A 23,661-nucleotide genomic window follows, 5' to 3' on the forward strand; every position below is an offset into this window, starting at 1 on the left:
GGCCGGCCCCCAGTATCTGTCGGGCAGCTCGGCATAGTTCCTGCTGAAACCATCCTTCCAGGTGCAATGACATCATTGGATTGCATCCACCCTCCCAATGGAGGTGCTCCTCTGACAACTGATAAGAACAGATACTACACTTGATCTTAGCCAAAAGGCTGAGAAGCGTCCCAGAAGTTTGCCTGGCCATTGAGGAGGCGCAGTGCGCACCCAGCTGTAAAGCTGCACTAAGCCGGGTGCCCACACTTGTAATGTCGGCACTGAGGAGAGGCGAGGAAGAGAACAGAGGGTACACTTTTTGTAGCTACTGACTTTTAATAAACACAAAAACGACTGGAACTCGGCTTTAACAAAGAAAACCCCTTCCCATTTCACGTAGTCAGCAATGGCACCACATGGAAGAGAAATGTCACAAGGCCTGAGAAAGAAAATTATTTCTTTACACAAGAAAGGTGAATGCTACAAGAAGATCATCAAAGCTGTCAGAATATTGTAGCACAAGCGATTCAAAAATGTAACAAAGATGGGACTGCAACCATCTCACAGAGAAGTCCAGGCCGTTCATGGAAGTTAACACCTGTATGGTGTCGCAAATGTGAGGAGTACAAAGAAAAATGCATGGTGCCTACAGTGAAACATGGTGGTGGAAGTTTCCTCCTGTGGGGCTGCATGAGCGTTGCTGGTGTCGGGGAGCTGCATTTCATTGATGGTATCATGAATTCACAGAAGTACTTCTCTATATTGAAGGAGAAGATGCTACCATCACTCCGTGCTCTTGGTCGTCGTGCACTTTTCCAACTTGACAATTGATCCAAATCACACATCTAAGGCCACGGTTTCATTTCTGAAAAAAAAAACTGGTGAAAGTACCGTATTTATCGGCGTATACCGCGCACTTTTTTGCCCTGAATATCAGGGCAAAATCGTGGGTGCGCGATATACGCCGATACCCGCGCCGAGTTTGAACCACTGCGCCGGCATATACCGAGCGCAGTACACTCGGGTATAGTATCACATTGTAACACAATTTATTTATAGGACTATTATGATATGTAATTTATTCATGCAGAATTGCAAAGTTACTAACAAAGTACCCATCCGCATTTCAGTCCAGGAAGAAGATTGGTGCCAATGGGTAATGCCGGAACAAAGTTGGCACTGTCCTTTTGGAGAGAAAAGCAGATGATGGCATTGTCATGGGGAGTCCTGTGATCTCTGCGAGAGGTAATAAATAACTGGAAAGGTTACACTGACACACTGATGAACACGCTGAACTTAATATGATAAAATTTATCAAATTGTACATCTTGAAAACGTATTATTAAAAATGTAATTATTTACTACTTTGTTAATAACAACAACAACGTAATAAATAAATAAATTAAATAAAAATTGTAATAAAAAATATTCCAATGAATGAATTAAAAATAAATATTTGCGTCTTAAATTACTTTTAAAATTTTTATTCAAATGTCTTAAGTTTACCACGTTGTCAGGCATACTTTAACAGTTCGGATACGTGTCGGCGGCAGCAGCACAATCGCGCAGTATTTTCTCCCCCCCGCAGACACTGTGTCCCTTTCAGTGAATGGTCGGCGAGGGAAGGTGCGTTCGTCGAGACCGCAATCGAGAAGAGACAGCGAGAGACAAAAGAGAAAAAGAGACACGCTGACGGAGCAGGAAGATAGCAAAAGGGGCAAAAAAATAGCGAGATAAGGCGGAAAAGAGAGAGCGCGTCTGAGAAAAGGGGGGAGCGGCGCAGAGATAGAGGAGAGACAGAGGTAGGAAGCCTGAGAAAAAACAGCTCCTCTGATATCTGGCAGATTGGTTTCAGACGAAAACGCGCTCCGTGCCAAGACTATATCCCGTGTAAAACTGGCGTGTACTCACTTAACATTCATCACTGCTTGAACTCTGAAACTTTATCAGCTCCCAAGCATGGCGCCATCTCCAGGCTCGGCCATTCTCGGCTCTCAGATAAAGCAGATAAGAGTCTGATAGATTACAGAAGATTGTTACACTTCACGGGACACAATTACTAATACTAATAGTGAGCCCACGCTCTGGAGCGCGGGCGGGGGGAGGGGATGGCGGAAAGAAGACATTGGACAGGAGACAGCGATCGAGAGAGAAGCGACGTCCGCTCAACTGAAAAATATAAAAAATGTGAAAAGCGTGACGGTCGCGTCACACACGAAAAATGGTGCATCAACTCGAAGGAGATGGAAACGGAACTTCGGCACCATTGTGCCAACTGACGACTCTTCGGGAAGGTGCCAAGAGATTGTGCATATAGTGGTCAGCGATGCAGCACTGGGGTCCTGGTCAGGATACATTCCGCATGGAGTTTGCATGTTCTCCTTGTGCTTGCTCTGGTTTCTCTCCTACGCTCCAAAGACATGCTGGTAGGTCTAAAATTGGACGTAGCAAGATTGTCTATTGAGCATGCCCCAAAAATGGCTGCCCTCCCAACGGTAAAGAAGCTGCTTTGAGGCTCCATTCACACCATGCAGGTGCGAAGGAGGGTGCGCATGCGTTTCTGCACGTTGCATGCATGACGGCCCATTCATTCTCGCTGCCCTACATGCAAGAATCACCAAAAATAAGTCCCTGCTGCAGCACCATGTATTTTAGTGCACGCGTTGGCACATAGGTTACATAGTAGGTGAGGTTGAAAAAAGACACAAGTCCAACCTATGTGTGTGATTATATGTCAGTATTACCTTGTATATCCCTGTATGTTGTGGTCGTTCAGGTGCTTACCTAATAGTTTTTTTAAACTATCGATGCTCCTTGCTGAAACCACCACCTGTGGAAGGGAATTCCACATCCTTGGTGAGGGTGCTATTGAGAATTCTTAATGGTGGTGTCATAAATTCATGGCATCGCCCGTCTGCTAAAGAAAAGTAAGAAAATAGAATTTACATATAAAATATGGGTCGCTCAATCTGTCTCCCTTCACACATTTGGATCCTTGCTCTTCTGAGTGCTGGTCACATGACCAAATGCCAAAGCATTAGTCATATAAAGTTCAAGTCAGGTGGTCCTTACTCCAAACCCCTTTCAGATGAGATCACATAAGCACATCGCCAGCATCTGGTCACTGAAAAAAATGTGGGGGAAGAGTCTGTGACCAGTCTATATTAGGGGTGCAACGGATCGTCATTGATCCGTGATCCGAACGGGTTGCCTTGTTCAGATCGGCACACCATGCGATCCGCGGATTGCGGCCATAGGAAAGGCCTCGGCTTTGGCCTAGCTCCGGAGCAGCGGCCATCTTGGTACACCTAGGTGAGCTCCTCAGAGCGGCGCGCTGACGGGGGAGATGTGGATATTACAGTGGGGGTGGGGGACATGTGGACATTGCAGTGGGGAGATGTGGATATTACAGTGGGGGAGATATCTGTGGACATTACAGTGGGGGAGATGACGTGGACATTACAGTGGGGGAGATGACGTGGACATTACAGTGGGGGAGATGACGTGGACATTACAGTGGGGGACTATATATGGTGGTGATCTGAAAAATGATCCGATCCGTGGCTCTGATCCGAGGAACGATTCGAACCGTGAGTTTTTTGATCCGTTGCACCCCTAGTCTATATTGGTTTTTGATTTTATGGTCAAGTGAAACGCCACCCCCACCATCAGCATTCGACGTGCTCTCACAGCCTCCTGGGATGCCTACATCGCATACCCCGGGTGGCTTCAGGAATAGGATAAGGAACAGTCAGTGGGTGGAGCTGCCACACATCATCATGGTCTGGCTGCTTGAGCCAAGAAGAGAACCAAGATGGCGACCCAGAACCTGGGCTGTTACACCTGAGCAGCCGAGCATATTGGAACAACACTGGATCCACAAGATAGGCGAGTATGTGAATGGAGGACAATGCTGCATGACGACAGGTAAGTAGAGAAGAAAAATTGCAGGTGGGGAAGGGAGTGAAGTTCTTCTTCAAGTTGGCCATTCACCAACAGAATTCTATTTGAACGTACATACGGAAATTCTGAAAAATTCCTCTTTAGAGCATTTGATACTATTATATACATCCACAAACAATATCATTTTCACATGAAACCTCAAAATTTTCATTCAATTGCCATGCCGATGTTTTGAATTCTACATTTGATCCCTAGGTAAACATTACAAGAAGTACGATTCTTCGAGAGTGGAAACCGCATTCATAGAACTTTGCCCATTCAAGAAAGTTTCCATCCTTCTCCTTCGCTGTTCCTCATCACTACAGTGTAAAACTAATGTAGATTAGACCCCATGTACTAATAGAAAATAGAATAATGAATTAATACCAGCGAGTGCAACCCAGAAACAGCGCAATTCATGGACACAACGCGCCAAATTGTTGGGATAAAAGTCTCTTCAAGTGCAGAGATTTCAAGGGATTCCCATTCTTCTTCCAATGATTAGATGCCCGAAAAGTCTGACATTTCCCAACATAAAAAGAAAATTATAATAATAATAGTGTGTGATCATGGGAGGACATCAGAGTGTAAGCTCCTCTGGTACAGAGATTAATGTGAAAAGCTCAGTGTTCTCTGGAATGCACTGTGGTATATGTCAGAGCTATAAAATGTTTAAAGCGGGAGTTCTCCCGGGAATTTTTTTTTTACATTAGATTGATGCTCGTTTTGTGAAGGGGAATCGGGTAGTTTTTTTAAAAACGAAGTAGTACTTACCGTTTTAGAGAGCGATCTTCTCCGTCGCTTCCGGGTATGGGCTGCGGGACTGGGCGTTCCTATTTTGATTGACAGTCTTCCGACAGGCTTCCGACGGTCGCATCTAGCGCGTCACGAGTAGCCGAAAGAAGCCGAACGTCGGTGCGGCTCTATACGGCGCCTGCGCACCGACGTTCGGCTACTTTCGGAAAATTGTGACGCGATAGATGCGACCGTCGGAAGCCTGTCGAAAGACTGTCAATCAAAATAGGAACGCCCAGTCCCGCAGCCCATACCCAGAAGCGGCGGAGAAGATCGCTCTCTAAAACGGTAAGTACTGCTTCGTTTTTAAAAAAACTACCCGATTCCCCTTCACAAAACGAGCATCAATCTAATGTTAAAAATTTACATTTCCGGGTGAACCTCCACTTTAATAATATCAGTGCATGACTGTGATGAGACATTAGAGTGTAAGCTCCTCTGGTACAGAGACTGATGTGACTGGGAATCCAAAAATGGGAGACCCAAAGGGTAGCCCCAGGTCAGACTTTAACGGCACAGTAAACAATGGAAAAAAAGAAAAATAATCTTTAATAAAACATGAACACATACATGGTATACAAAGGGACAAACAAAAGTTACTTAAAAAACATATACATGGAAATACAAAGTATATGATATGAGCCCAAGTGCATCCTATTTAGTCTAACACTGATGTGACTGGCTCACTGTTCTCTGTACAGCGCTGCGGTACATGTCAGAGCTATATAATGTATAATAATAGTGTTTGACTGGGAGGAAATTAGAGTGTAAGCTCCTCTGTTACAGAGACTAATGGGACCGGCTCAGTGATCTATGTACAGCACTGTGGTATATGTCAGAGCTATATAAATGTATAATAATAATAAAAGTGTGTGACCGTGGGGGGGGGGGGGGGGCATTATTGTGTAAGCTCCTCTGGTACACAGACTTATGGGACTGGTTCAGTGTTCTCTGTACCACATTACGGTATATGTCAGAGCTATATAACTGAAAAAAATAACAATTTTAAGTACGCAATCCATTAAAATTTACATTTAATAAAACACTCGGCCTGAATTTCACAGCAAACAAAGAGGAGAGAGAAAGAGAAAAGGGTAAGAAGGGGAGGGGTAAAAAAAAAAAAAAAAAAAAAAAAAAAAAACACAACAGCTGCATATTTCTTAATTTATTGTTAACATGTTATCACGGGCTCCATGAATTATCGGAGTGGCTATTCTCTGTTCCTGGCATTTTGGTGGAGTGAGATAAGGTAAAAACAACAGCAGCACTGCAAGAGTGAGAACAGGGAGATAGATAACATTGATAGAACTCCTACACCAAACAGCCCCCACCCTTATCTCAGCTTTTTATCTTCTTCCCCTTCCAATTCCCCCCCCCCCCCCCTTCCCTGAGAGCCCCTGTCAGGGGGAATGGACCTGAACACTACAGCTGAACTTTACTCCACTCGTGATATGGAGGTGCAAATAACAAGCAACGATCGCCCTGTGATAAGTGCGAGATTAATTGGAAGGGTGATAGATAATAGCGAGTTTCCACACTGCAGCCTGTGACTGATACGCCCAGGAGACTTTGGCACGGATGGGGTTAAAAAGTGCCACATCACCAAGCTGTAAAAATGAGCGTCAATAGCTGGGGCAAGTGGACCCGGAAAGGAGGGCCAAAGGCCCCAATGGCGCCCACGGACGCAAGATGGCGGTCCATCAGGGCAATGATCTTGTTCATGGGAAACGGGAAGCCAGGAGATCTTAGCTGGAAGAGGGGTATATAATATACAGAATAAGAGGAAATAAGCGCCATTTAGTTGATAAAGAGATAAGCGCCGTGCGTTCAGGTCAGAAAAAAATCACTATAATATATATATATATATATATATATATATATATATATATATATATATATATATATATATATATATATATATATATATATATATATATATATATATATATATAAGTACTCGTGGTAGGCAGCCCAATGTGGAGGGATGCCACGTGTGGATAACCCAGGATACTGTGACCCCGACGAAACTGGACATTTACAGACCAATGACATCCTATAATCTCCACCCATCCAATGACACCCATTAAATACCCAACAACTGATGATACCTACTAACCCCTGATCCATGCAGGGCCCCTTCCTCCCAACCAGTGACAACCGTGACCCCCCCACACTGCACCAAAACCATCAAGGACCCCTAGACTTTCTCCGTAACTCCTTTCGCCCAACCAGAGATGATAACCATAGACCCCCCCCCCCCGCCCCACCCTGCAATGATAACACTAAGGAACTCCAAAGATTGTCTTCAAACCAATGACCCCAACCAAACTCGCTCACTAACCCCTGATCCATGCAGAGCCCCTTCCTCTCATCCAACAACTATGCCCCCCCCTCCCACCCACCCTAAACCAGTAACACCAAGGACACCCAGACTTTCTCCATATCGAAGATACATATTACCTGCTTTCACCCAACCAGTAAGGAAAACCATGGTCCCTACCCTGCAATGATAACACCAAGGGACCCCAAAGCCACGTAAAAGATTCTCTTCAAGCCAATGACCCCAACGAAACACACTCACTAACCTCGAAAACATGCAGAGCCCCTTCCTCCCAACCAACAACTATAGCTCTTCCACTCTACACCTATATAACCAATATTGAAGACACCCATTAAACCCTTTCACACAACTAGTGACAACCATATCCCTCCCCAACAATAACGATATCAAGAGACTTCAAAGCCACCCGAACATTCTCTTCAAACCAATGACCCCCAACCAAACCCACTAACACCTGATCCATGTAGTGCCCCTTTCAACCGACCAAAGACATTTCTGGCCCCCTCCTCTACGCAGCACCAACACCACCAAGGATCCCCAGACTCTCTCTCTCTGCATTAATGATACCCATTAATGCCAAACCAATGATGACAACAATGACCTCCCACACCGATGACCCCAAGGGCCCACAAAGTCTGATCCATTCAGAGAACCTTCTAACCAACGATGACAACTATAGCCTCCCTACACCTGCACCAAGGACCCCTGGACTTTCCTTGTACTGATTATACCCATTCACCCAACCAGTGATAGCAACCATAGCCCCCCCCCTACAAAGATTACACCAAGAGACCGTCAAGACACCAGGGATGTTTTCCCCATATTTTTGAACCCAGCTAAATCCACTGACTCTTGATGCCCAAACCACAGCCCACTGACCCCTGAGACACCATAACCACATGCACAGTGGTTGGACAGCAACCGTATGGTTTCCACCATGGGACCCCCACCACACTCAATAGACAGTTTTTTCAGGCGTTTTTTCTCCTTTATTTTCACCTGGTGATCCTGCCTTCCTATTCTCTGGTGACAATGCTCCCTCACGGTACTATACAGTTAATTATATAGTTAGTCTGGTTGAAAAAAAACACAAGTCTATCCAGTTCAACCAAAAGAAGGAAAAAATAAATACAATCCTACATATACAATCCTATACCCACAGTTGATCCAGGGAAAGGCAAAAAGCCCAACAAAGCATGATCCAATTTTCTCCAGCAGGGGGAAAAAATTCTTCCTGATCCCCGAGAGGCAAATCAGTTTCCTGGATCAACTTTACCTATAAATATTAGTATCAAGTTTTATTGTGTGTATCTAGGAAAGAATCCAGGCCTTTCCTAAAACAATCTACTGAGCTGTCCAGAACCATCTCTCATATCCACAGAGGAGCAGCACTGTCACCATAGGACAGGACTACAGAACACCTTCTCTTCTCCATAATACAGCGAGGAGGGGTTCTGTAGACCTCAGACTCTTGCTTTGTATGGTCCTCCCTGCAATAAATCTTGGCGATAAAAGGATGCAGGCGAACAATTTATCACGTGTTACAATGTACATAGAGGTACAGTGGCGCCCGTGCTTTAGGCCACCACTTTTCTATCCAGTCCATTTTCTATGCAGTCCTTGGCCATCACCCACTTATTCATGCGTCGGACCCTTTTAGGACGCCGGACGCATGAGTTACATCAATGGTGGTGTTTTTTTGAAGCACGCGATTAGAGTCACAGGCTATAATACGCTTCAAGATAGGGTGGGCTCCTGGCGCAGAGCACTACGCCCCAAGCCCATCCAGGTGTTACAACAGCAAATGAATATTCGCTGTTGCAACACTGATCTTCCTCCCAGCCAATCGGGAAGCAGGTCTGATACCCATCACATGATTGGCTGAAAGGACAGGCTGAAAAGACAGGACCTATTGGATGCCAAGGAGGAGGGGAGGAGACGCTGCCCACAGAAAATCGTAGAGAAGACACAGGAGCCGCTGCCCCTATCCCTGCCACTGCCCGATCCCCACCAAGGGTGATCAGTGAGGGGTGGGGGTTGGGTTGTTTGCCCCCCCCCCCCCCCCAAAAAAAAACAAAAACTGTAGAGGTAACATTACACAATAAAAATAAATAAATGTTACAACAGGGCAGTGCAGCCCACAGTGGCGTTCGGTACACATTATGCGATCTGTGTTGCCGCGTGCGGTGCAGGGCGACACTCTGAATTCGCCCTTAATAAACTCATTGCACCCGTTTGGCTGTACATGGAATCTTGTGAAAATCTCTGAACGCCCCATGTACATCGGTCGGTGGGCACTTGGCACCGGCCATCAGAAAAACGATCCACTCAATTAAAAGGGCAGTTACGTCTCGCACATCAACATGGCAACGTCCAGATTTACATGTATTATTTAGGTGCAGACAGTCAGGACCCGGCGCGGAGGTGAGGCGAGGCGGTGATAGCGCACAATGACTTATATTCATGAAGACGGTAACATTAGCCGCCAGGAGATGGTATCGTCTCACAAGACGGGCTGCAGAGAAGAGGATTTATCGAGTGGCGACAGGCCGAAAAGGGCAATGAATCTGCCTCCCCGGAAAAGCCAGCCTGGCTCTAGCGACCGATTCGGGATGGCGCGACTCGCCGGAAGATGTCGCAGATCACTACAGATAAGGTGCTGACTTTACTTGCTGCATGCTTACTTCCAATAAGTGACTCCGAAAGTACTAAAATTAGGAAACCAACATTTTCAGAAGAAGGCAGCCCTACATTATTGTCACGCCACAGAGATGCCAGCTCAGAGATCACACAATCATGCAAATCCTGGGGCCTGTTCAGTCCTTCGCTGTGCTCACAAATGTCTGATACAGATACAGTGCCTGCTGCAGTCTCTGACCTTGTGACTTGCTGCAAAGTTACAATGTATAGTCATGACTAAGCACTGACCCAAAGTGTGAAACGCGTTGGCTGCTATCCCTACTTTTGTTGCATTTTTGTAGTGCATTTTCTGTTTTTACAATAAAGACAACCGAAAGGTCTGTTGGAGTGCGGCTGTCCATTTTTCTTAGCCTTTATCTATTGCCTCGTGCAGTGCCGGCACCCTTGATTTCCTGAGAAGCCACTGATTGCTCAGCCTACCCACCTGAAGCGGTGACTCCTTCCTTTACTGGGGGAGGGGAGACTGAGGAAATGTTTTCTCCTACCTGCAGCAGACTGATGACATCATCACAGCCTAGGTAAAGTCACTGGGCCGGATTCAGATAGAATAGCCTATCTATGGGCGGGCGTAACGTATCGCAGATCCCATCAACCCTGAAGAAGCACACAGGACCCCATCTATGTGGTGGTGAAAGAGCGCAGCAGCCCTAAAGATGAGCAAACAAGCTCCTGTTTGTGGTGGCGGTAGATCTCGGAGGCCCCCGAAGGAGGACACAGGAGCCCCTGTGCGTGGTGCTGGTGGATCCCAGAGGACCTGAAGTAGAGCACAGGAACTCCCGTATGTGGTCACAATAGATCCCAGCGGCCCTGAAGAAGTGCAAAGGAGCTCCAATATGTTGTGGCAATTGATCAGGGCAGTAGATCTCGGTGGCCCTCGAGAAGCACTCAGAGGTTCCCATACGTGGTGGCGGCAGATCTCCACGGCCCTGAGGAAGCGCACAGGAGCTCCTGTATGTGGCGGTGGCAGATCCTAGTAGCCCTGAAGAATCACACAGAAGCCCCTGTATGTGGTGGTGATAGGCACTGGAACAGATCATCTGTTAAATGGGCACATAATACCCACCCCTCCCCAGAGTTTTAAGGGAAACATCTCCCTGTCTATGGACGGCCTAACTCCTAGAAGTGCGCGAAAGGGTTGGAGAGGATACAAACAAGTCTGAGCCAAGTTCATTGTTTTTTTTCTTAATCCGTCTTCCCGGAAGAGGAGACAATTGAGGTTTTCAGGCTGAAGGATGTTGCAATATTCAGCAATGATTCATAGCAAAATGATCATTACTGCCTCCCAAATCTCAGCAAAACCCCTGTTACCACGATACCAACTTTGTGACCCAATCATACATCTGTCCGTATTATTAATCACATAGCAGTGCCGCAAGAATGCCGTTGGTGGAATGGAAGCAATGACCACATCCTGAGGGTCACCGGTATGGTAGGCTTGTGGTTTCTGTTGGATATCAGGTCCGCTTGAGGGTTTACCTTCACCATCCTCGTAGGTTTTTGTGACAATCACCCACCAAACATCTTTGGCATTTTTTTCTTCTTCACATCTTCAAAATGCTTTATTGCCAATTAAATAAATACAGCACAAGCCAAAGCACATTGCTCAATGCCAGACTATGACCCTACTATACCAACGTGTTTCACCCCAATGGGGCTTCACCTTTGAGGTCTATGACTAAGCCCCATTTTGGGTGAAACCCATTGAAGGAATAAGGACAGGGTCTGGTGGAGATCTATGAGGCTTGGTGTGAAGCTTTTTAAAGATGAAAAAAACTCAACGTTGCAGTGGGTTTCATTTGAACTTGGCACATGGGGGGAAGAATGGATCCCATTTAACTGGCACCCAGGGTCAGCTAGTGAGCAAGAAGACCTTGGGGCAGTATCTATGTTGCACAGAGATCTATAACACCTTTGCCATTGAATCCTAGGAGTTATCTCTTGGGCACATGATCACATGACCAACGCCAAGGCACCAGCTCCTGAAGGAGCCATCAGACATCCGAGCATTAACAAATATCTCTTTGGTAGAGACCAGATGACCAAGGCCTTGGCAATGATCATGTGACCAGTCCCTGGACTTATTTAGGGTAATAAGTCAGAACGTCATTTCTGGATATCATAAAAAGCAGTGAAAGATTTCTGTGCCGGTCATTCACCACTGTACATCCTTTGAGAGAATAAATACGCTTTTAAATGCATTTACAGCCACCGGTGCATTCACTTACCAAACAGCATCTATCCAACTCTGCCATGAAGCAATCTTCAATATGAAATCTGGATCTTCATAATTGAATGCACGTGTGTTAATGCTTGTTATGCACGCATTACCATGCATTGCTCTAAGCATTAGGAGTGGGCTGACCGTGGGCAGTAGGGAATGGGCTGGCCGTGGGCAGTACAGTAGGGAATGGGCTGGCCGTGGGCAGTAGTGAACGGGCTGGCCGTGGGCAGTAGTGAACGGGCTGGCCGTGGGCAGTAAGAACGGGCTGGCCGTGGGCAGTAAGAACGGGCTGGCCGTGGGCAGTAAGAACGGGCTGGCCGTGGGCAGTAAGAACGGGCTGGCCGTGGGCAGTAAGAACGGGCTGGCCGTGGGCAGTAAGAACGGGCTGGCCGTGGGCAGAAGGGAACGGGCTGGCCGTGGGCAGAAGGGAACGGGCTGGCCGTGGGCAGAAGGGAACGGGCTGGCCGTGGGCAGAAGGGAACGGGCTGGCCGTGGGCAGAAGGGAACGGGCTGGCCGTGGGCAGAAGGGAACGGGCTGGCCGTGGGCAGAAGGGAACGGGCTGGCCGTGGGCAGAAGGGAACGGGCTGGCCGTGGGCAGAAGGGAACGGGCTGGCCGTGGGCAGAAGGGAACGGGCTGGCCGTGGGCAGTAGGAACGGGCTTGCCGTGGCCAGTAAGAACGGGCTGACCGTGGGCAGTAGGAACGGGCTGCCAAAGGCAGTGGGAACGGGCTGGCCGTGGGCAGTAAGAACATGCTGGCCGTGGGCAGTAAGAACGGGCTGGCCGTGGGCAGTAAGAACGGGCTGGCCGTGGGCAGAAGGGAACGGGCTGGCCGTGGGCAGAAGGGAACGGGCTGGCCGTGGGCAGAAGGGAACGGGCTGGCCGTGGGCAGAAGGGAACGGGCTGGCCGTGGGCAGAAGGGAACGGGCTGGCCGTGGGCAGAAGGGAACGGGCTGGCCGTGGGCAGAAGGGAACGGGCTGGCCGTGGGCAGTAGGAACGGGCTTGCCGTGGGCAGTAAGAACGGGCTGGCCGTGGGCAGTAAGAACGGGCTGGCCGTGGGCAGTAAGAACGGGCTGGCCGTGGGCAGTAGGAACAGGCTGGCCGTGGGCAGTAAGAACGGGCTGACCGTGGGCAGTAGGAACGGGCTGCCAAAGGCAGTGGGAACGGGCTGGCTGTGGGCAGTAGGAACGGGCTGGCCAAGGCAGTGGGAACGGGCTGTCCAAGGCAGTGGGAACGGGCTGTCCAAGGCAGTGGGAACGGGCTGGCCGAGGCAGTGGGAACGGGCTGCCAAAGCATTCCAGCAGGTGCGCTGCCAAGTGTTGTAGCAACACGTGCTAATGTGCGCGTCTCCACAACGCACAAAATGTAACACATTCGCACTTTCAAACGACAACCTCGCCAAAGAATTGCGAAGGAGCCCCACTGCACTCAATCATGCCTGATGGTCGCCACACATGTAGATAAAAATCATCGTTCGTACATCCTGCCGCCGCCGCCAACTCAGTTTTGAATAAAGGAATGAAGGCAGCGAAAAGGATTCGGGTCTGTAGACGTGGATTCGGCTATAAGGAATCTTTGAGGCGGAAAAAGGGGAGCATTGTGCAGCACACAGGCCTATGTGAGCGCTACAGACCCACTGTGTCTCTGGTAGGAAAACATGTCATTCCAGGAGGAGGAAGTCCTCGCTGCACACAACGTTTGTATCAGCAGAAACAGCCAGTAATGTCGGTATCACAAGCGTGCTGATAAGATTAGCAGAAACAAAAGGCGCATTGACGACATTAAGAAAAACACGTTGCGCACCCCAGCTGCTGCCCCACCAGCAGGTAATGGCGGAGTACGAGGTTCGGGTTATTATAAAAGTGATGTATCTATTTAGAACCAGATATCGATTTTCACTACAATTCCTTTCTATGGGGGGAGGAGCTAAAATGCAAGTGGGTACTAAACACCCTCATAAACCACGTGCAAAAAAATTGTAAGGAAGATTACAGCTTTTTTTTCGTTTTGGTATATCAAAAGATGATAGATAGAGGGAGAAGCTCCAGCAGTGCAGAGTATTTCAGGAGAGGAGAGTCAGAGGAAGGAGCAGAGTCCTCCAGCAGTGCAGAGTATTTCAGGAGAGGAGAGTCAGAGGAAGGAGCAGAGTCCCCCAGTAGTGCAGAGTATTTCAGGAGAGGAGAGTCAGAGGAAGGAGCAGAGTCCCCCAGTAGTGCAGAGTATTTCAGGAGAGTTGGATAGAGGAAGGAGCAGAGTCCTCCAGCAGAGCAGAGTATTTCAGGAGAGGAGAGTCAGAGGAAGGAGCAGAGTCCCCCAGTAGTGCAGAGTATTTCAGGAGAGGAGAGAGTCAGAGGAAGGAGCAGAGTCCCCCAGTAGTGCAGAGTATTTCAGGAGAGTTGGATAGAGGAAGGAGCAGAGTCCTCCAGCAGAGCAGAGTATTTCAGGAGAGGAGAGTCAGAGGAAGGAGCAGAGTCCTCCAGCAGAGCAGAGTATTTCAGGAGAGGAGAGTCAGAGGAAGGAGCAGAGTCCTCCAGCAGAGCAGAGTATTTCAGGACAGGAGATTCAGAGGAAGGAGCAGAGTCCTCCAGCAGAGCAGAGTATTTCAGAAGGAGAGTCAGAGGAAGGAGCAGAGTCCTCCAGCAGTGCAGAGTATTTCAGGAGAGTTGGATAGAGGAAAGAGCAGAGTCCTCCAGCAGAGCAGAGTATTTCAGGAGAGGAAAGTCAGAGGAAAGAGCAGAGTATTTCAGGAGAGGAGATTCAGAGGAAGGAGCAGAGTCCTCCAGCAGAGCAGAGTATTTCAGGAGAGGAGAGTCAGAGGAAAGAGCAGAGTCCTCCACAGTGCCGGCCCTAGACATTGTGCTGCCTGGGACCAAGAATGAAATGCTGCCCCCCCCCCCAAAAAAAAAAAAAAAAACACGCCCACCAAAAAGGCCCCCACATTCATTATTTTATATCATGATAACTAAAGGGGACCCGTCATGGCTCTATACATGTATAAAGGAGTATAAAGAGGACCTGTCATGGCTCTATACATGTATAGGAGTATAAAGAGGACCTGTCATGGCTCTATACATGTATAAAGGAGTATAAAGAGGACCTGTCATGGCTCTATACATGTATATAGAAATGTTCTGCCTGCCCGCTCTTGTCACCACTAACAGCAGCGGTGCCGGGCTCCTTACAGGCAGTGGCGCCTGCCCGCTCACTCGCTGGCTGGCGTCAGTATGCTGCCCCCCTGAAAGTGCCACCTGGTACCCATGGTACCACCCGGTCCCATCATAGGGCCGGCCCTGGTCCTCCAGCAGAGCAGAGTATTTCAGGAGAGGAGATTCAGAGGAAGGAGCAGAGTCCTCCAGCAGAGCAGAGTATTTCAGGAGAGGAGAGTCAGAGGAAAGAGCAGAGTCCTCCAGCAGTGCTTTCACCAAACACACTGCGCCCTCCCTCAGAGAGAAGACCTGCCTCTGATGCTCTGAATTTGACATACGCAAACATTACATTATAAATGAGGGAAAAAAACAGGAGCCTCCAGCACAGCTGACAGCGCTCACATGCAGGACGAAGATGGAAGAAGAGTCGGGAACGCACTGCGGCCTCAACTATCCATCATGACAAGAACTGCCATCACTCCACGCATAATAAAAAGCTAGGCCGGGCGAGGAGCAATCCTGGCGGGAGCCTCTGACACTGAAAAACAGTGCAGCCAACAGCAGCTTTGGAACATGTAAATGGAAATATTATGGCTCCGACATATACCATAGTGCTGTGTAGAGAGAACACTGAGCTAGTCACATCAGTCTCTGTACCAGAGGAGCTTACACTCTATTGACACCCCCCTGTCACACACTATGAATATATATTTATTTAGCTCTGATATATACTGAAGTGCTGTATGGAGAACTGAGGCTCTAATTGTCTTCAAAATGGGTGGGCTCGGGGCGCAGAGCATTGTGCCCCGAGCCCGCCCACTTGTGTGACATTAGCGAATTGATATTTGCTATTGTCTTCCTGCTTCTCCTACCAGCTAACTAGGAAGCGAGTCAGAAGATCCAATTGGCCAGGAGGAGAACGATCGGATTGGACGGTAGGAGAAGCAGTGGGGAAGACACCAAAGCCGCAGAGGAGGAGAAGCAGTGGGGAAGACACCAAAGCCGCAGAGGAGGAGAAGCAGTGGGGAAGCTGCCTGCAACTTGGATGAAAAAAAACGTCATGTACAACTCCAGTATTAGGGACGACACTTCTCTGCGGTTGGAAACGGATGTGTATCGGGAGACAAGCTCCTCATCCTCAGAGCTTTTAGGCTTAAGAGCAGCCAACTCCCAGGGTGCATAGCACCGCGCACTCCCTGCCCTCTCAAACCATGTTCAGACCAGGTAGCATCATTCAAAATCAGGAGGCGCTGGACCCTTTACAACCCCCCCTCCCCCCACAAGAGGGAAGTACTACCGACCCAAACCTTATGTGATGCATGCTTATTCAGATTCCTTGCCCATCGGGAAAGCCCCTCGGGGACCCCCCATCATACCAGCAGTGAGAGATACTTCACAGCCAACCAGTCTTACCAAAAAAGGCCAGAATGACGGTTGAGCATATACTAGACTTTAAGCCAAACTTTTCAGCATATTTTTTGTGTGCTGAAAATGCCCCCCCCCTCGGCTTATACTCGAGTCACCTTTTTGTGCCTGATCTCCCGGACTTTGGGGGCCCTGGACCCCAAACATGGCACAAATGTAGCCCCACTTTTCCTCAACAAGTGTGCCAAGTTTGTTGTCCGGGGGACCACCGATTTTTCAAAGCCGGGCACCCCTTCCATAGACTCTTATGTTAAACGTCAGTCTAGTCATGGGCACAGTGAGGCATGGGCACAGTGAGGCATGGGCACAGCGAGGCATGGGCACAGCGAGGCATGGGCACAGCGAGGCATGGACACAGCGAGGCATGGGCACAGTGAGGCATGCACATGGACACAGCGAGGCATGCACATGGACACAGTGAGGCATGGGCACAGTGAGGCATGCACATGGGCACAGTGAGGCATGGGCACAGCGAGGCATGGGCACAGCGAGGCATGCAAATGGACACAGTGAGGCATGGACACAGTGAGGCACGGGCACAGCGAGGCATGGGCACAGCGAGGCATGCACATGGACACAGTGAGGCATGGGCACAGCGAGGCATGCACATTGACACAGTGAGGCATGAGCACAGCGAGGCATGCACATAGGCACCCTAGGCTTATACTCAAGTCAATAATTTTTCCCAGTTTTTTGTGGTAAAATTAAGTGCCTCGGCTTATATTCGGGTCGGCTTATACTCGAGTATATACGGTACATACACACACACTATATAAAATATTATAAATAATATACTACTTGATCTTAGCCAAAAGGACGAAAAGCACTTATTGTGATACATAAAACTTTTCTGTTCTCATTACATACCTTATTATTTTTGATTCATCTTATTTTATTCACGTTTTAAGCGTGCAAAGAAGAGTTTACATTGAACAGAGAAACAGAAGTATATGACCAAGATACAAAGTACATCCAAGGAGTATACAAAGGTTGTAGAGCACCATACGGTTATGCAGAACCTAGTTATGTCTAAAACAGATGACGACGTAAAAGGAAAGTAACATTCAGATAATCACGTGAATGATATAAGCTATGATACCTACCTTATTTTACACCAACTGATGTTATCACTGGGCCTCTTGGCTTCTCTATGCAATGCAGGCAGATCATGGCTGGTTGGAGGGGCTGGCAGGGTGCTGTACATATCTTCCTGAAAACACCACAGCCCCCAGTCTCAGTATTCCTCTCCAGAGCCCTCAGTCCTGGTGCAAGCAGTGAGCTGCCTCTTGGGAGGAGTTATGCAAATATAAAAATGTCCTGATGGGTGTCTGTCGGAAGGATAGGGCATTCCTAGGTAGGTTCATTTGCATGCAGACCGCCCACATGTAATGCTGAGACTCCGTGATCAAAAGAACTGAAATCCAATGAATGAAAGGGCGGGCCAGAGACAGTCAGGCTTGGGGGGAAAAGGGTTAGAAGATGCTGGATATCTTCCAGCTAGGAGAAGCTCACAGTGTGCGGTGAAATCAGAGTAAGCGATTTCAGTCCTGGAGAGGAGTCGCTACAACTGTGCAAGACTGAGGGGGAGGCCGGAGGTCAGATTAGAGACCATACAAGTCATATCATAGTCCATAGACTGAGAGGGAAACAAAAGCTTCTGTTCTTCTTTTAGCTCCTTATATCAGACAGTCAAAGGGTCCTTCCGCTCCTAGGGGTCCGCCCACTCACAAGGGCCCGTCCGCTCACAAGGGCCCGTCCGCTCACAAGGCTCCGTCCGCTCCTAGGGGTCCGTCCGCTCCTAGGGGTCCGTCCGCTCACAAGGGCCCGTCCGCTCCTAGGGGTCCGTCCGCTCACAAGGGCCCGTCCGCTCCTAGGGGTCCGTCCGCTCACAAGGGCCCGTCCGCTCACAAGGGCCCGTCCGCTCACAAGGGTCTGTCCGCTCCTAGGGGTCCGTCCGCTCACAAGGGTCTGTCCGCTCCTAGGGGTCCGTCCGCTCACAAAGGTCCGTCCGCTCACAAGGGCCCGTCCGCTCACAAGGGTCTGTCCGCTCCTAGGGGTCCGTCCGCTCACAAAGGTCCGTCCGCTCACAAGGCTCCGTCCGCTCACAAGGGTCTGTCCGCTCACAAAGGTCCGTCCGCTCACAAGGCTCCGTCCGCTCACAAGGCTCCGTCCGCTCACAAGGGTCTGTCCGCTCCTAGGGGTCCGTCCGCTCACAAGGGTCTGTCCGCTCCTAGGGGTCCGTCCGCTCACAAAGGTCCGTCCGCTCACAAGGGTCCGTCCGCTCACAAGGCTCCGTCCGCTCACAAGGCTCCGTCCGCTCACAAGGCTCCGTCCGCTCACAAGGCTCCGTCCGCTCACAAGGCTCCGTCCGCTCACAAGGGTCCGTCCGCTCACAAGGGTCCGTCCGCTCACAAGGGTCCGTCCGCTCCTAGGGGTCCGTCCGCTCACAAGGGTCCGTCCACTCCGTCCACTCACAAGGCTCCGTCCACTCACAAGGGTCCGTCCGCTCACAAGGGTCCGTCCGCTCCTAAGGCTCCGTCCACTCACAAGGCTCCGTCCACTCACAAGGGTCCGTCCGCTCACAAGGGTCCGTCCGCTCACAAGGGTCCGTCCGCTCACAAGGGTCCGTCCGCTCACAAGGGTCCGTCCGCTCACAAGGGTCCGTCCGCTCACAAGGGTCCGTCCGCTCACAAGGGTCCGTCCGCTCACAAGGGTCCGTCCGCTCACAAGGGTCCGTCCGCTCACAAGGGTCCGTCCGCTCACAAGGCTCCGTCCGCTCACAAGGCTCCGTCCGCTCACAAGGGTCTGTCCGCTCCTAGGGGTCCGTCCGCTCACAAGGGTCTGTCCGCTCCTAGGGGTCCGTCCGCTCACAAAGGTCCGTCCGCTCACAAGGGCCCGTCCGCTCACAAGGGTCTGTCCGCTCCTAGGGGTCCGTCCGCTCACAAAGGTCCGTCCGCTCACAAGGCTCCGTCCGCTCACAAGGGTCTGTCCGCTCACAAAGGTCCGTCCGCTCACAAGGCTCCGTCCGCTCACAAGGCTCCGTCCGCTCACAAGGGTCCGTCCGCTCACAAGGGTCCGTCCGCTCACAAGGGTCTGTCCGCTCCTAGGGGTCCGTCCGCTCACAAGGGTCTGTCCGCTCCTAGGGGTCCGTCCGCTCACAAAGGTCCGTCCGCTCACAAGGGTCCGTCCGCTCACAAGGCTCCGTCCGCTCACAAGGCTCCGTCCGCTCACAAGGCTCCGTCCGCTCACAAGGCTCCGTCCGCTCACAAGGGTCCGTCCGCTCACAAGGGTCCGTCCGCTCACAAGGGTCCGTCCGCTCACAAGGGTCCGTCCGCTCACAAGGGTCCGTCCGCTCCTAGGGGTCCGTCCGCTCACAAGGGTCCGTCCACTCCGTCCACTCACAAGGCTCCGTCCACTCACAAGGGTCCGTCCGCTCACAAGGGTCCGTCCGCTCACAAGGGTCCGTCCGCTCCTAAGGCTCCGTCCACTCACAAGGGTCCGTCCGCTCACAAGGGTCCGTCCGCTCACAAGGGTCCGTCCGCTCACAAGGGTCCGTCCGCTCACAAGGGTCCGTCCGCTCACAAGGGTCCGTCCGCTCACAAGGGTCCGTCCACTCACAAGGGTCCGTCCGCTCACAAGGGTCCGTCCGCTCACAAGGGTCCGTCCGCTCACAAGGGTCCGTCCGCTCACAAGGGTCCGTCCGCTCACAAGGGTCCGTCCGCTCACAAGGGTCCGTCCGCTCACAAGGGTCCGTCCGCTCACAAGGGTCCGTCCGCTCACAAGGCTCCGTCCACTCACAAGGGTCCGTCCGCTCACAAGGGTCCGTCCGCTCACAAGGGTCCGTCCGCTCACAAGGGTCCGTCCGCTCACAAGGGTCCGTCCGCTCACAAGGGTCCGTCCACTCACAAGGGTCCGTCCGCTCACAAGGGTCCGTCCGCTCACAAGGGTCCGTCCGCTCACAAGGGTCCGTCCGCTCACAAGGGTCCGTCCGCTCACAAGGGTCCGTCCGCTCACAAGGGTCCGTCCGCTCACAAGGGTCCGTCCGCTCCTAAGGGCCCGTCCGCTCCTAAGGGCCCATCCGCTCACAAGGGTCCGTCCGCTCACAAGGGTCCGTCCGCTCACAAGGGTCCGTCCGCTCACAAGGGTCCGTCTGCTCCTAATGGTCACAGCAGGTGTACAGACCCGGGAACTCAGTACAGGGATGGTGGGAACCCCTCATAATGGACACAGCGGGTGTACAGACCCGGGAACTCAGCACAGGAATGGTGGGAACTCCTCATAATGGGCACAGCGGGTGTACAGACCCGGGAACTCGGCACAGGGATGGTGGGAACTCCTCATAATGGGCACAGCGGGTGTACAGACCCGGGAACTCGGCACAGGGATGGTGGGAACCCCTCATAATGGGCACAGCGGGTGTACAGACCTGGGAACTCAGCACAGGGATGGTGGGAACTCCTCATAATGGGCACAGCGGGTGTACAGACCCGGGAACTCGGCACAGGGATGGTGGGAACCCCTCATAATGGGCACAGCGGGTGTACAGACCCGGGAACTCAGCACAGGGATGGTGGGAACCCCTCATAATGGGCACAACAGATGTACAGACCCGGAACCTCACTAATAGGGTCTCCAAGACAGAGAAAAGACTCCACTAAAACTGAAATATTTCTGGGCACAGCGATCATTTTCCCTGCCAGCTCTTCTTAAAACCAAATCTTTTTAGCCCGAGTGGAGTTCTCCTTTAAGCTGCCTGGATGAAGAGAATAAGGTTCTCCGGATACATTGTTCTGTAGATATGTAATATCGTATGATGGAGTTGATGGCACATTCAGCATTTTCTGTGCGGGGGAGGGGAGCCGTATAATATATGTGGATCCGACAAAATGGAAAATAAAAGAGAAAAAAAAAAAAAAAAAAAACTGTCCTTCCCCCCCCCCCTCCCTTCCCTTTACCTCTCTTTGAAAAAACATAATTTATCTGCACATTATCGGAGCGCCAGACACTTTAATCAGCGGCCTATGAAGTCAGTGTTTCCAGCCTTATCTGGCGGAGGAGTGGAAATGGGAGCGATCGGCAGCTCCCAGGCCCATCGCTGGTGGGGAATGTTAATGGGGGGAGGCGAGACGCCATTGGCTGAGCCGGCCCGGCCTTATCTGCGCCATTATCGAGGCCTTATCAATTCAACCATCGCGGCGCGGTAATGGGGCCAGTTCAACTTTCCGCCTTATCGCCGAGGCCGATTCGAGCCGGAGGGACGCGAGGCGGCGCGCGGGCTGAATAAGCATCCAGTGTATTTAGAGACGAGATTATTTTATACCTATTTGTGCTGATCCGGCAAACGTTAACCCGGCTCGCTGCCGGGCGCCATGACGCCTATAGAAGAGAGGACCGCCGGATGGATGAACGGCCACAGATCTAAAAATTAGTGCAACTCTGTAATCATTAATACAATGTTACATTGTATATAAATTGTATCTTGCAGCGCAAGCACTTGAATGTGACCTGTACAGCAGAGCTCAGACTGAAGAGGCAGCACATGGAGCCATTCAAGTGCAGTGCTAATTAAAGCGGAGTTCCAACCAAAAGTGGAACTTCCTCCTATCTGATTCCTCCTCCCCATCCGGTGCTATATTTGGCACCTTTCGGGGGGGGGGGGGGGGGTGGCGGGTACCTGTTTTTTTTTACAGGTATCCTATCCCCACTTCCGGGAGACCGGGCCGCAGCAAAATAAGTCAGCAGCTCAGCCTCCCTTCTCCTCCTCCTCTTCTGCTGGTGTCTTGCCAAAAACAGTCCCCCGGTGGATTATGCCCCCCCCCGTACTGCGCATGCGCGGCGTTTGCCTCCGAAAATTGCTGAACATGTAGCTCTAGACGGCGCTTGCGCACGCTTCTGACATCCATGCTCATTCCTTACCATCCCCGTGAACATGGAGGATGTTAAAAAAGAGCCAGGAGGCCAAGCGAGCGAAGCGAGGATGTGAGGCCGACAGGCCACTTACAGCGAGGCCATTTTTGGCTATTTTCGGAGGCAATTGCCGCGCATGCGCAGTACAAGGGGGAGGGGTATAATAAGCCGGGGGGACCCTTATCGACAGAATACCGGGCCAGTTAGAGAATGCATTATTATTATTAATAATAATAAATAATAATAACAATAAACACCCAAACAAAAAATATATTAAAGTGGAGTTCCACCCATAAATATAACATTACATCAGTAGTTTTAAAAAAATGTCATTAGTCCTTTAAGAATTTATTTTTTATTTTTTAGATGCCTTCAAAGTGTTGTTGCTAGGTAGAATAGTTAATCTTCCCACTTCCTGCACCTAGGTGCTTAAGCTTCCTAACCTACACCGCACAGACTCCTGGGAATGTAGTGGGTGTAACTTTCCAGGAGTCTGTGCACTCCCCAGTCTCGAAGAATCATGTGACTTTGACAGTACAGGTGCTGAAACCTGACCTGAAACCTATTACACTGCTTGTGCAGCACTGAGCATGTGCAAGATCTGCAAGGCTGAAATCCAGGAAGTCATACAGTCTGGCTTCATGATGCCCACGCTTAAGATGGCCCCAGTCAATTTCTATTTTATAAAGTGTCTAAATGCTGTAACAACCTAACAAAGCGGACCTTAGTTTACAGACTAACTTTACTAGAATACATTAAGCTTGTGTATTACAGGGGTATTTATATATAAAAAGTGAAATTGTGGCCGGAACTCCGCTTTAATAATAATGTTAATAATATTATTATTATTATTATTATTATTATTACATTGTATTAGGGTGTAGGTTTAGCTATTTATTATTTTATTTTTTAAGGGGTAAGGGTTAAAGTTAAGGGTTGATTTATTTATTGTTACTTAGTATTATTGAATTTATTTATTATTTTTATTTGTGTATTTTACATGTATTCATTTATTATTCATATAATAATAAATAAAATAATAATAATAATAATAATAATAATAATAATAATAATAATAATAAAAAAATAATAATAATAATCCTAACCCGAACCCCTTACCCTAATGAAAAAACAATTATAATAAATGAATAAGAATAAAAGAATAAATAAAAGCTCATGCTAAAGCGAAAAAAGCTGAAATACCA

At 49.7% G+C, this 23,661-nt stretch overlaps 1 protein-coding gene and 1 pseudogene across 2 annotated transcripts in view; both read right to left on the minus strand.

Annotated features, from left to right (window-relative positions):
• ZFPM1 (zinc finger protein, FOG family member 1) overlaps positions 1–23,661 on the minus strand; it is a 143,344-nt gene that overhangs the window by 89,066 nt on the left and 30,617 nt on the right. The gene's annotated exons all lie outside the window — the stretch shown is intronic.
• On the minus strand, positions 75–170 carry LOC120918034 (annotated as a pseudogene).

Source organism: Rana temporaria, chromosome 11, assembly GCF_905171775.1.
Source record: "Rana temporaria chromosome 11, aRanTem1.1, whole genome shotgun sequence".
Lineage (NCBI taxonomy): Eukaryota > Metazoa > Chordata > Amphibia > Anura > Ranidae > Rana > Rana temporaria.